The 14,771-nt window shown below is 41.3% G+C and overlaps 1 long non-coding RNA gene across 4 annotated transcripts in view; it reads right to left on the bottom strand.

The window, feature by feature from the left end:
- The window catches only part of LOC310700018, a 75,418-nt gene that overhangs the window by 45,213 nt on the left and 15,434 nt on the right, over positions 1-14,771 (bottom strand). For all 4 annotated transcript variants that reach the window (XR_014522359.1, XR_014522360.1, XR_014522361.1 and 1 more), the window contains exons 6-7: positions 12,107-12,300; positions 11,506-11,608 (exon numbers count right to left, since the gene is read on the bottom strand). This is a non-coding gene — a long non-coding RNA (uncharacterized lncRNA). The remainder of the gene's footprint in view (positions 1-11,505; positions 11,609-12,106; positions 12,301-14,771) is intronic.

Genomic DNA, 14,771 nt, shown 5'->3' with positions numbered 1-14,771 from the left:
TTTTTTTAATGGATTCTGGATTAAGAAAGATCCAATTTTTAACCTGAGAAAATGGAATCTTATTTAAATGAGTGTAATATACCTAAGGTATCTAATGAGGATTTTAAATGCACCCATATCAATGTTGGAACAGCAGCTGGCAATAAGTCGAATGAAGTCGGCTAAGGCACCAGGCCCAGACAGGATTACAGCAATTTATTATTAAAAAATTCAAGATACATTGATTCAACCACTCAAGGACGCTATGAATAGAATTTTGGTGACAGGAGTGGTCCCAGCATCATGGAAAAATGCATACATCGCCCTGATAAACAAGAATGTGACTTAATGAGGACTAAGAACTATAGACCAATTTCTTTACTTAATTGTGATTACAAATCATTTGTTGCAATTTTAGCTAATAGATTGAAAAGAGTTTTGAGTGAGTTAATACAAAGAGATGAAGCAGGTTTTCTTCCAGATCATCAACTGAAGGACAATGTAATAAATTTGATTGAATACCTGGAAGTAAGAAACAAAAAACAAGCAGCTTTAATTTTCTTAGATGCTGAGAAAACTTTTGACAACATTTATTGGTCATTCATGATCAAGGTCTTAGAGAAGATGGAGACAGGTGAGCCTTTCCTAGCAGGGATTAAAGCAATTTACACTGAGCAAACCGGAAACATATTAGTAAATAATAATCTCTTGGACAAATGTTTAATAAGAAAAGGTACTAGGCAAGGCTGCCCTCTATCCCCATTGTTATTTATTTTGATGCTGGAAATAATGTTACAGAATATAAGGTGAATTAGGGAAAATAAAGGTATAGAGGTGGGGCACCAATCATATAAGTTAAAGGCATTTGCTGATGATGTAGTATTAACATTGGAACAACCAATAGAGTGTGTCCCCAAGGCATTAGAAGAAATTAAAAGGTTTGGAGAAGTGGTGGGCCTTAAAATAAATACAGAAAAGGCTAAAATGCTGGTCAAAAACATGGATGACCAGTTGAAAAAGGTTTCGGAAACAGTTAGTGGCTTAAAAATAGGTAAGAAAGTGAAATATTTAGGAATTTGGCTGTCGGTGAGAAATCTCAATTTATTTCAAAATAATTGTATTAAATTGTGGAAAGAGATTAAAAAAGAGTTGGAGATTTGGGGAAGAATGAAGCTTACCCTATTGGGTAGAATTTCAGCCATTTCAGCCATTAAAATGAATGTATTGCCAAAAACGTTGTTCTTATTTCAATCGATGCTGATTGTTAACAACATAAGTTGCTTCAAGGAAAGGAAAAAATATATTTCTAGATTAGTCTGGCGGGGGGGGGGGGAATCCCAGAGTTAAACATAACATTTTGATAAATACTAAAGAAAGAGGGGGCTTTGCCCTGCCAGACCTTCAATTATATTATAAGGTGGCTTGTTTGTGTTGGCTAAGGGAATGGATTGTATTGAAAAATGCTCACATTTTAGATTTGGAAGACCATGATATTAAATTTGGCTGGCATGCATGACTTTGGTATGGGAAAGCTAAAACCTATAAGAATTTTATGAACCATGTTATTAGGAGGAATTTGTACAGAGTCTGGGAGAAATATAAAAACGTGCTGGAAAGAAAAACACCCCTATGGTTATCACCAACTGAAGCAATTACAATCAAGAGAATCAACATGGATAGACAGTGGGTGACCTATAGAAACTTGCTAGACATCTCAGGGAGTGAACCCAGGTTGAAACCTATGGGCGAACTAAGGAAACAAGCTACTGAGTTGTTACAGTATTATCAGCCTTATGACATAGAATCATAGAATCATAGAATCATAGAGTTGGAAGAGACCACAAGGACCATCGAGTCCAACCCCCTGCCAAGCAGGAAACACCATCAGAGCACTCCTGACATATGGATGTCAAGCCTCTGCTTAAAGACCTCCAAAGAAGAAGACTCCACCACACTCCTTGGCAGCAAATTCCACTGTCGAACAGCTCTTACTGTCAGGAAGTTCTTCCTAATGTTTAGGTGGAATCTTCTTTCTTGTAGTTTGGATCCATTGCTCCGTGTCCGCTTCTCTGGAGCAGCAGAAAACAACCTTTCTCCCTCCTCTATGTGACATCCTTTTATATATTTGAACATGGCTATCATATCACCCCTTAACCTTCTCTTCTCCAGGCTAAACATGCCCAACTCCCTTAGCCGTTCCTCATAAGGCATCGTTTCCAGGCCTTTGACCATTTTGGTTGCCCTCCTCTGGACACGTTCCAGTTTGTCAGTGTCCTTCTTGAACTGTGGTGCCCAGAACTGGACACAGTACTCCAGGTGAGGTCTGACCAGAGCAGAATACAGTGGCACTATTACTTCCCTTGATCTAGATGCTATACTCCTATTGATGCAGCCCAGAATTGCATTGGCTTTTTTAGCTGCCGCGTCACACTGTTGGCTCATGTCAAGTTTGTGGTCAACCAAGACTTCTAGATCCTTTTCACATGTACTGCTCTCAAGCCAGAAACTAGATGAGAAAAATGGTTTCTTAGACCAAAGTTCACAATTTGAAAGAGAGTTATTGCAGAATAAGGAAAAACTATTGTCTAAAATGTACAAACTTTTATTGGAATGGGAAACAAAAGACGAGCTGGTTAAAGCTTCAATGTCCAACTGGACAACTGCTATAGTGTATAATATAGTACTAAAGCTCTGGGAGAATCTTTGGAAGAAAGACCTGAAATTCACAGTATGCTACACATTGAAAGAGAGCTACATGAAAATGATTCATAGATGGTATCTAACCCTGAGTAGATTAGCTAAAATGTATAAATTGAAATCGGATTTGTGTTGGAAATGTAAAGAAGTGGAAGGAACCTTTTTTCATATGTGGTGGGCATGCAAAATAGTTAAAGAATATTGGGAAATGATATATAATGAGATGAAAAAAATGTTTAAAACAACATTCCCCTCCAAAAAGAGGCATTCTTGTTAGGAATGGTGCAGACAGAGATACCCAGGTCTCAAAAAAAACTTATTTATGTACCCAACAACATCGGCTCAGATCTTGTTAGCCAAAAAAATGGAAGGTGAGGGAGGTTCCTAGGAAGGAGGATTGGTAACTTAAGACAGAATATGCAGAGTTAAGGTAAAGGTAAAGGACCCCTGACAGTTAAGTCCAGTTGCGAAAGACTCTGGGGTTGCGGTGCTCATCTCGCTTTACTGGCTGAGGGAGCCGGCGTTTGTCCGCAGACAGTTTTTCTGGGTCATGTGGCCAGCATGACTAAGCCACTTCTGGCGCAACAGAACACCCAAACCAGCACATGGAAACGCCATTTACCTTCCCGCCGGAGTGGTACCTATTTATCTACTTGCTCTTTGACGTGCTTTCAAACTGCTAGGTGGGCAGGAGCTGGGACCGAGCAACGGGAGCTCACCACAGGTCTAACAAGTAAAATAAGAGTGCAAGAAGAACAAGTATTTAAAGAGGAATGATTTTTTTTTCGTGAGTGTGTAGAAAATAATTGTACACAGCTGAAAATGTTCCCAGTATTAAGGTAAATTCAGCAGTATAATATATTGCAAAGGGATGTAAGATTGGAGAACTGAATTAGATGGATATACAAAATATGCAGCAATGGTGGGTAAATTAAAAGAACCTTGGAAGGGGAGGGAGGGAAGTCACTGAATGTATGGCTATCATGAAATATGTTTATTTTGAAATATATGATTTAACATAAAAATACTTTAAAAAACATAAAGATCCCATTTTTGTTAATTTGCGTCAAAAAAAAAAGGGGGGGGGCAAATTGTGAATGAATATCAGGACTGAGCCTGCAAGGCAAATGGGTGAAGTAACCTGATTCAGGCCCCATGAGGCTGTGCCATAATGGATGAAGAAAGGGATAGCTCAGTCAGCATGAGACTCTTCATTTCAGGGTCATGGGTTCAAGCCCCACATTGGGCAAGATTCCTACATTGCAGGGGGTTGGACTAGATGACCCTTGGGATCCCCTCCAATTCTACAGTACAATGACTCTAACTGGGGTTGGAATGGTGCATCCAGGCTTTTAGCCCTGGCATGGGATGTGTGTTTGTCACTTCTGGGCTCTGTCTCAGGTAACAATCTGTCTTTGGCTGCCACTGGTTAATACTGGCCCTTAAGTATTTACAAGAGAAAGAGGACTCCACATACTTTTAAGAGCAGAAGCAGAAGTCTGCAAGCAGAAATTTGGGTGCAGTGCACAACCATAACAGCACATTATCTTTGGAATCGGGGGGGGGGGGGCGGCAGCGGCAGAACAGAGTGAAAAAAGAGAAATCGGGAATGAAGACATTGTGAAGAGACAGACAGTATCTGGAGGTGTTAAGTTAGTTTCTAGAAAAAATAGCGTAGGAGAGACGAATTGCTCTAACTAGAAAGCTAGTCTATAATTTTTTTCTGAAGTCCCACGATGTATCGAATATCAACGTATTATTAGATTTCAAGAAGATGATTTCGCAGGTACAGTGGTAACTCGGGATAAGAACTTTATTCGTTCTGGAGGTCTGTTCTTAACCTGAAACTGTTCTTAACCTGAAGCACCGCTTTAGCTAATAGGGCCTCCTGCTGCTGCTGTGCCGCCGCTGCACGATTTCTGTTCTCATCCTGAAGCAAAGTTCTTAACCCAAGGTAATATTTCTGGGTTAGCAGAGTCTGTAACCTGAAGGATATGTAACCTGAGGTACCACTGTACAGTGTATGTGTAGAAGACTCCCCTGCCCTCAGCTTTTGCACTAGCATCCCCATCCCATGGCAATTACCCCTTAGTGTTTCTGACACTGAAAAAACCTAGTTGGAACTTTCAGGGGCTGGGGAATTCTAAAAGACATGTTGTGAGTTGTATTGATTTGTGCAGATAATGTACTACCTGAGGGAGAAGATGGTAGGATAACTTCAAAACAAGAAAAGAGAGTGACTTCTGTTAAGTTGCATTTCCCCCAAGCATTAGTATCATGTGTAAATCCAGCCTGATAAAATCAATAAGACGTTCCCTGAAAGTTAAATATTACAGTGCTGGATGATTCTTGAGCATAGACTGATAAACATGTATTTTGCTGGAATGTGTTCTAGTGCTTTGGCCTGAGGCTCAGTCCTGTCTTCTTCATCAAGGTTGCACTAGTTCAATCTGGCTGAAATGCTTGCACTATAAAACTGCAAAGCACGATAGGAAGATAGGTAAAGGCATCCCCCTTTAACTGACCATCAGGGTCAAAATGCTCCTGAGCATGTTTATGAGCTTTAAACACAGTTAGATAAGAGTGTCTGGCACAGAATACTCTTGCTGGTGAATCTGTCCTGAGGGGATCTACAGAAACCCTTTTGACTATTTGGTAAACTGCTTATTTTTAGTTATTTTATTCTCTCATAATTTATTTCCCCTTGATTTTGAGCAGGCTTCTGGCCTACATTTAAACAAACAATTCTAGTTAGGGTAGCAAATTATGGATTTTGCCACTATGTGTATTGAGAACTGGTGCAAACTGTTGGGAAGAAATGGCTTGTGATGGGGGAGGACAGACCCATAAGCCCCCTCCCCAGCACATTAGGTCTAGAGAAGATCTGGGGTATGCTGATGGGGGCCAATGATGCTATTATCTCATATCAGTGCAGCAGATCTCATTGACTTTGGCCTAGAAATAATCTGGATCTACTGCAGTATTTTCAGATGTTCAGCAGACATTCAGAAAAATAATGTGACAAATTGGCACCAAAGCCAATGGGGTTTGCCTTTCGCTAAATGTCAGAGAATGCTCCCACAGAGTATTCATGTAGAAATAGAGATCATATCTTAATTATCTTTGGTTTGCTTTGTATCTATCTGAGACACAACCTTCCATTGGAATGACAGTGCTTACCAAATAGTCCTTGTAGGAAGAAGAACAATAAAAATCCAGCTTGTTTAGAAAACTGTTTGACAGGTATACATATCATAGGATTGTATTCAATGCTATTCCTACTCAGAGTAGTAGACCCATTGAAGCTAATGGGCATAACTAACTTAGGTTCATTAATTCAGTAGGTCTACTCTGAATAGAAACTTGTTGAGTACAACCCATTATTTTTGTCCCTTGAAAAACTTTTGGGAGAAATACCCTGTGAGTATTTCCTTACTACCGGTACATTGAATGGGTTCAACAAAGAGTTTATTGTCCTCAGCAGAACAACCTAATATAGTTCTAGCTTGAAAGCTAAGCAAATTTGGTTTTGGCTAGTGCTTTGCAATAGGAAAGAGTAGGAGTGCCATGTTGCAAAATGGAAGTTCTCCCAGCACTGCTAAATCGGGGCATGAGGCAGCCGTGGCTTCTAATTGCCCCCCACTTCCCGTCTCCCACTTGTTGTAGGAGGCACATGCCCAGCAAGGAATGTGACCACTGTAAGGTTATTTGGTCCTCATTTTAAGGAAATGGATGAAACTGGAGCTGGTAGTTAGGGAAACAAATGCACAGAAGTAGCTGATTCTTCAGCCCCACTCTATCTTGCTGCTGTTATCACTGTCTAATGACACAAACAACAAAAAAGAGGAGTAGCTGTAGGGTCCAGACCATGCACAATTCCCCAATAACTCTTCTACCTAGTTTATTTGTGGGAAAATAGGCATTCAAGAACGATGCAGTTTCATAAGAAGTAACTAGTTGGCTTCAGAAAGGAACAGAATATAAGATTAATTCCTCATTCATGCCCAGGTGAAACACTTTGTTTGTTGATCGATACAGAACTTAAAAGGCAAGCTGTGAGTCTCACAAGCAGCTCTCCTCTCTTGCTAGAGGGGGTTGTTTATTGGATCAATAACTTTACTTTGAGGAAATGATAAGAGACTCAGGCTTAATATTAACCAGAGAGATACCAAAAGTACTCTGGAAGCTATTGGGTCATCTGGAAACACGCTGATAGAGATGTCATTATCAGAACGGTGGTTGTGAGGCAGATACAGAAGGTGACAGTTTTATTATTAGCATCCCTTTCTATGTCCAAGTCTACAGAATTGGTCTTGACAATTTTTTATAGTTTGCCCAAAGTCATGAGTTGTTTTTCTCAGGCATTGGTGATATGGTAAGTTCCCTCTAGCTACATAACTGCAAATCATAACCCACCTTATTCAGATGTATTAATCGTGTCCCGATAGCTGCTGTACAAAACGCCGGCTCCCTCGGCCTATAGAGCGAGATGAGCGCCACAACCCCAGAGTTGTTCGCAACTGGACTTAACAGTCAGGGGTCCTTTACCTTTTTTTTAGCATTATGAAACAATGCAGGAACTGTTGCATGCTAACAACAAATAGTTTCCTTTCCACGTCATACATTTAAAGCACATGACTTCCCCCAAAGAATAATCGCAACTGTAGTTTACTCCTCACAGAGATACAATTTCCAGCACCTTTAACAAACTACAGTTTCCATGTTTCTTTTGGGGAAGCTATGTGCATTTAATGTATAGTGTGGATGTGACAGCCTCCAGTTAGTGTGGCCAGAAGAAAAGAAGCACTGGGTTCCTGCACTTTTTAATAGCTGTGTAGAACAGAGAACTTCAACTTCTTATGCAAACTACAGTTATAGAAATTTCTTCTTAAAGGTGCAGCAGCCTCCTTTCCTCTTCCATGTGACAGTCCTTAAGATGTTTGAAGATGGCTATCATATCTCCTCTCAGACCTATCCAGACTAATCTCCTCTCAGACCTATTTTATCCAGGCTAAACATACCCACCTCCTAAACCAGATTGGGCCGCATCTGGCCCACGGGCCTTAGGTTGCCTACCCCTGTCCTAAACCATTCCTCATAAGGCTTAATTTCCAGGCCCTTGATCATCTTGGTTGCCCTCCTCTGCACACATTCCAACTTGTCAACATCCTTCTTGAATTGTGGGGCCCAGAATTGGACACAGTATTCCGGGTATGATCTGACCAAGGCTGAATAGAGAGGTACTATTACTTCCTTTGAGCTGGACACTATACCTATAAAGGGCTGTAATACTAACACACACATCCGTAAGTAATGGCTTGGGGTAGGATGGGTACAATGGAGGTACCAGCTCCACTCAAGTGGGCAATAAACTACCTCCAGTGGTCCTCCCGCCTACAGTAGGGAGCAAAAAGTTCCCGAAACAAGCCATTTTGGAAGGTGGAGGTGGCAGGGCACTGGAGACTTGTGATCGACTGGCTCCTAAATCCCATGAACCACCTGAGAGAGTGCAGCTGGTGTAGCAGAAAAAGAAAGAAAACCCCCACCAATACTTCTTTCAGCCTGGCTTGCAGAAGCCAGAAAGTCTTCAGATTCCCAACTTTGTACTTCCCCAGGCCTTCCTTATTATTGTTCAGCAAACCCATCTTCTTGAGGGAAAGAAATTTATGTAATAGGAAAAACTAACCTGTCGAGCTACATGATGTCAATAGGAGGGGAAAACTTTGTTTGGAGTAGATGTAATAAAGCACTTGAAGAAGTTTGACCCGTCTCAGCATCTATTTCCTTTAACAATGCTGTTTTTCCATTTCTGAGTACAATTGGCTAAGGCATACTTTTATATTAAAAATCTGATACTAATGTCTAAAGTGTGAGCCAGTTTCTGTCAGATTTTATCTGAATGATAGTAGCACTAATAATCTCATTTTCTGGGGCTATTGTGCTACATAATGCTATGTATGTTTACTTAGAAGTAGATTCTACTGAGCTCAGTGGGATTACTACGTAGTAAACATATTTAGGATTGCAAACATGCAGCCTGAGCCAGTATATGTAGCATAGCATTAAATCCCATTAAATTCAATGGCGCTTACTCCCAAGGAAGCACATAGGACTGCTGCCTTAATCAACATGTCCATTTCTGAGACTCAACAAAGGAAGGAATTGCTTTCCCCCCTCAACGTGTTCATATGGGCATTAACACAGGCACTTTTAATTTCAAAGGTTTGTAGCTATAGCAAACTGTGAGAGTCTCTCAGGATCTCCTCTGTGGGTCTGAATTTCAAATATTCAGCACTGGTTGCTGGCCTGAGTTCACAGGATTCTTGGGTATGAATTATATTTTCTTAAGGAATAAAAATGTACCTCTGTTCTCTGAATTCCCAAGTAAAAATAGAGACTCATGAGATCGCTAGGTAGAGTTCTGGTTTCTGTACATTTGGAAGCTAATCCAGAATGAAAAGCAGAGGGCAGGAAAGGAACCCCATATTCCCACTTTAAATTTGGATTTGTGTCTCTGTTCCTCACAGACACAGGCAATCATATGCAGACCATACCATAATGAAGCAAACTCTGCAGTGCGGCCTAGTACGTTGCTATAGTAACCATGCAGTAGTAGTGATAACGAAAACCAGACCTGGTATTACCGCTCTCTTGGTCCCATCAGAGGCAAACTGACAAACGTGATGGAGCTTCCCACATCTCAAAGTAGTAACAGCCTCAAATCCTGAAGGGCCTGAAATTATTGACCTGGTCAGATTATAATCTGTTTACAAGCTATGCATGGCTTGGGTCTGGCCCCTGTAGGTTCAAATCTGTCACATCTTGCAGTATGCAAGTTGATCCATGCTCTTTGTCTTTGGTTCTGCCAAGTTCTTAATGAGTATCACTTTACTGTCTAAAAACAAGGCAAGAGTGAGACTGAAGATCAGAGGCTTAAAAAGGGTTCTTCCACCTGCAGAGCATTTGGCCTGCGCCAAAGGCCCTAGGAGACTTATAAAATATTTGCTCAAATGTTTCCTGCTTGAAAGCAATGGCTTGTTAACTAACTAATTAGTTCAAACCAAGGTATTGTTTGAATAGTTCCCCAAGGAAAGCATGTTGATGATCTAGTATTTTATTTCCAGGTCTGTTTTCACACAGCAATGGAACCTGGCTTGTTTAGAAGAAAACTATGAAACTAAGAATTACTTGTATCACATTAGAAACTGAGCCAGTTCAAACACCTAGACTACCTCTCCAGATTGAATCATGTGAAACAAGTTGCTTTGGAATATAGGCTTAAGAGTTCAGTTAGCTAATATGTAGAATGGTGGGTGGTAAAAGTTAATCCAAGCAACAAATTTATTAGGAATATCTCCCCATATATAAGAAAAAAGTAATGTAATACCTGGCTTCTAGCTTCTTCTGCAACAGACTAACGTGACTATCCTTCTGGAAGTTTTCCCTATGTTTAAAGAACTCAGGAAAACAATCATAGTGCAGAGTTAATTCCCTCTCCGTTGTAATCATAGAGGCACTTATTTATGTTTAATACTCATATAGTCAGTGCTTTTTTCCTAAAAATTGTTTAGGGGTACTCTCATTTTGACTCAAGAAAATCACCATTTAATAGTTAAAATCAGGGGAAATAAATACAGTAAATGGACAAAAGTACAAAGATTCACAAAACGTTTAGGGGTATGTGCACCCCTTCGTACCCCTAGAAAAAAGCACTGCTTATAATTGAGAGGAAGGTTAATCAGTTAGGTCTTTTCTATCTAGGAACGGCAGATGCAAATAATAGCTGAAGGGTTATTAAAGAAGTAGTTTCCTTCCAGTTCCAGAAAGAAATTAGTGACCTCATTGATGATTTGCCTTGGAAGGTGGGATTTCACAGGGATTCTTCTAAAAAGGCAGCTCATTGCTCATACATTTGTACTAGAAGAAGCCAAGCCTGGTAGAAAAAAGACTTCTATGGAGTGTAAGGCTAGTTCTAGGCTTGCCATATGTCAGGAAAATTCCTGACATGTCCTGGTTTTGGGGTGCAAAAATGGCATCAGGGGATTTTTGCTGAAAACCCGGTTGTATGGAAATAATAATAATAATAATAATAATTTATTATTTGTACCCCGCCCATCTGGCTGGGTTTCCCCAGCCACTCTGGGCGGCTTCCACAGAAACCAAAAAACACTAAAATATCATACATTAAAAGCTTCCCTGAATAGGGCCGCCTTAAGATGTTTTCTGAATGTCAGGTAGTTGTCCATCACCTTGACATCTGATGGGAGGGCATTCCACAGGGCGGGCGCCACCACCGAAAAGGCCCTCTGCCTGGTTCCCTGTAGCTTCGCTTCTCGCAATGAGGGAACCGCCAGAAGGCCCTCGGCGCTGGACCTCAGTGTCCGGGCAGAACGATGGGGGTGGAGACGCTCCTTCAGGTATACTCTGAAAGTTCCTTCAGGTATACTCTGAAAGGAAACAGCTCTGAAAGTTTAAAATCACTATTTTTGGGTTAGATTTCCCCAAAGAAGTTCAACAATTTTGGTGGTTTCCTAAAAATAACAACTGGTGTCAGGAATTTTACTTTCTGAAAGATGGCAACTCTACTAGTTCTGAAATGCATTATGTCAGCTACCGGATTTCCGGGCCCATTGTATTATGCAATTTCTTAAGACACAAGAAATACTGGCTTGATGTATAACAAATAATTGTATCACTAATCTACCTGAAGGTTAGGAATCAGGAAAAATGTTCAGAACTGGATAGAAATAACAAAGCAATAGCTTCCACACCCCTCCTGGCAAGCTTTTAAGCTGAGGCATGACACACTCATTCATGAGACTTGCTCACCTTGCAAGAATGCCCATCTGCGAGGTCGTGCTTAGTTATAGGTGACAATGCCACACCCTCTTGTTCAGGCTTCTGATCAGTTGCTGCTGCTCATGGGCATAGGCTCCGATAAATAAAAATAAATAAATAAAAATAAACATAAAAATACATAGCTAACTTTGGTCCTGCCCCCACCCACAAAAGGCCTGCCCCCCCCCAACAAAAATCCTAGCTATGCCCATGCTACCGCCTCCTGAGTGCCTCTCCGCCTGGCAACCTGCAGCTCTCCCTAGCCTCCACTGAGGCTCTCCACTCTGCTGAGAGGTCAGAGCTGGCATCCTTACGCCCCTTTCCAAAGCAACTGAAGTTGAGGCACAATGGGGACAACTCGCTTCCTCTGACCTCATTTCCCAACAACTGGCCTCCCCTGTTTTCCTTTCTTCTCCTCCTGTGATGGAGCCCACCAACCTAAGTTTGATCCCAATAATGCTGCAGAGTTCATGACAGCCAAAGTGGTGAGCATGGGCGTAGCCAGGATTGTTAGGGGTGCAGACTTTATGTTGGGGTGGGGCAGAACTGAGCTATCTGTGACGTGATTGTTCAGTTAGGTATTTTTATTTACCTGATGGAGGGGCAGCTGCCCCCGCCCCCCCCGGCTACCCCCATGGTGGTGAGAGGTGTTATTTTTCTAGTTGTTGTTGTTTAGTTGTTTGGTCGTGCCCGATTCTTCATGACCCCACGGGCCAGAGCACACCAGGCACTTCCGCAGTTTGGTCAAACTCGTGAGCAGGAACTGGCAAGCCACTGCCAAGAAAACTCCATGGACAAAAACAACAGGCATATTTTTCTATTAAACTATACTAAACATTTCTCTATTCTAAATCAGCATATACAATTTTTATATAAATCAAGTGTCTTATTTGTCTTCTTTTTTTGGTGATGCATAATGCATAAGTAGTGACACACCTGGTAGCTGATCAACATATGCTGATTAGACAAATAGTTTTAACTACAATTCACGTAATCCCTTAACCGTGCTATCATGTTGGCTGGGGCTGATTGGAGTTTGTAGATGAAAGCATCTGGAGGCACCAGGCTGGGGAAAGCTGCTCTATGGTTTGCAAGATGCTACCACACATTCAGCAGTTGACACAACCTTATGTGCACACACAGTGAAAGTACGTAAGAGCATCACTCCAAATATATCCAGGTTCTCCCACAAGTGCATTCCTTGAATGTGAATATAGTTTTATGCCATGTGTGAACATGTGTACAATGCAACATTTGTATGGTGCTAGAATTAACATAGAACCAATTCCAGCCATTGTGAGCCAGGAGAGCTAGGAGAAAGAGTGCTATGTTAGCAAGAACTAGACCAACAAGGAACAGATTGGTATTTGTTATACAACTAATGACGTTAAAGATGGCCAATCTGTTGAAGTGGATGGGATGCACACTAAAGACTTTTCAGCAGTTGTGCCAGCAACCCCATGCTATAGGTGGAAATAAATACAGATTTATTTTAGTGTATTTTAATATTTATACATTGCCTTTTAAAAACCAATGTTATTAACCAAATCTCAGGAATATGGTTATTATTTTAATAAATCCAATGTATATATACATATAGCCTGTTGAGTTTAAATCTCACATTACTTTGGTTGGGCTTTCCTAAGCTTGCTGGGAACTTCAGGTCCCATAACCAAAAGAAGTAACTTCCCTTTGCCTCTATTTTCAATGGCTCTGTGCCAGAATCAGCTACGCATCCCGTGACTTTAATCTCTGCATTAGTTGGGGCTATGTGAGGGATAATTTCCCTCTAGATACAAATAAACTCAGACTAACGTAACTTGTGAAGAAGATTAAAATGATTTCAACCAAGCAATGTGTAAATAATACTGAATTGCAGCCTAATCCCACACGTTTACTCAGATGTAAAGCTCATAATGTCCAGTGGCAGGGCTGGTCAGACTGAGGATACTGCCTCAGGTAGAAATGTTGAGGGGCAGCAGCAGCTCCCTGCAAACTGTTCTTCCTGAGCCCACTAACTGTGCCGTGTGGCCTGTCCTGCACCCCCTAAACTAGTTTGCATCCCTATGGTGTAGTGGCGAACACTGCCCCATTGCCAATGGTGAAGTAAGATTCAGCTGCCCAGTCAGTTTCCGTACATGGAATGCCTCACCTCAGGTAGCAAAATGTATTGGACAGGCCCTGTTCCATAGGCCCCTGGGTAAGTGTTCTTAGGACTGTAATCTTCAGGCCAAACTACATGTTATGATAAACACACTTTTAAAAAAAGCATGCTCCAACTGGCCACTTTTATTTTGAAGAAAAAGCAGCCTCTTGGCTACAATTTGGAATATGCTCCCAATCCAGACTGAGGCCTCATACCAGTTATCTGCTGAACTCCCTCAGCTGCTTTTTGCCCATGACATTGCTCTTTGCTGTTTTTATTTCAAAACAGAGCTGACCAGTTTAGCACCGGCGTAGCAACCCATACTCCCCCTGAGGGAGATAGATTCCCCCCTCCCCCGCTCCTGCCTTCCTACACTACTGCAGTTTAGCCATTTTTTTAAAAAAAGCATTTTACTTTAGACACAGAAAATTGGACATAAATAAATTTAACTCTGCTAGCCTCTCTTCCAGTGCTGTTAATCTGAAATCATTTGAACAGTAACATTTGGCCTCACAGAAAGTCATAGACATAGAGGTATTTATTAACACATGACAGATTTTTCAGAAAAGCCTTTGATGTATCCAAGTGGCAGTGGCCATGTGATTATGGAGGCCGAGACGAATGTGGCCTCTTAAAATTACAAGTCATCATGGTAATATTGATCTGATCACAGTAGCTTTAGTATGTCATAAGCAAACCTGTCAGATGAAGAGAGAAGAGTGAGAATTAAGATTTTTCAACATCTGTGTAGAGTTGGCATAATCAATTCCATGTTTGTATGTGGGTTTTTTGCTTTAGGTTCAGGGGCAAGGCCAGTTTTATTTTTTTGTAGCCAGTGATCCCCCCCCCCATACTTCTTTGGGGAAGACCCCTCTTGTTGCCTGGGTTCTGCCCTGACCTGTACTTCCTCTGTGGGCCACACCCCATTACCAGAGTTTTTGATTTCAAGACTTGGCAGTCTTGTGTTGATTTATTCTGAGTCATAAGATCAGGGTAATTTCTGATGCACCTTCACTTCCTCCCCCCACCATTCACAACCACCTCCCATGTTTCTTGCGGTTTTGTCTCAGCTTTTCCTGCTCAACTGACAGGAGACTAAATTGCACGCCAG

The sequence above is a fragment of the Podarcis liolepis genome, assembly GCF_965112155.1.
Source record: "Podarcis liolepis genome assembly, chromosome: 2".
Taxonomy (NCBI): Eukaryota; Metazoa; Chordata; class Lepidosauria; order Squamata; family Lacertidae; genus Podarcis; species Podarcis liolepis.
This window is presented reverse-complemented; position numbering and strand designations above follow the sequence as displayed.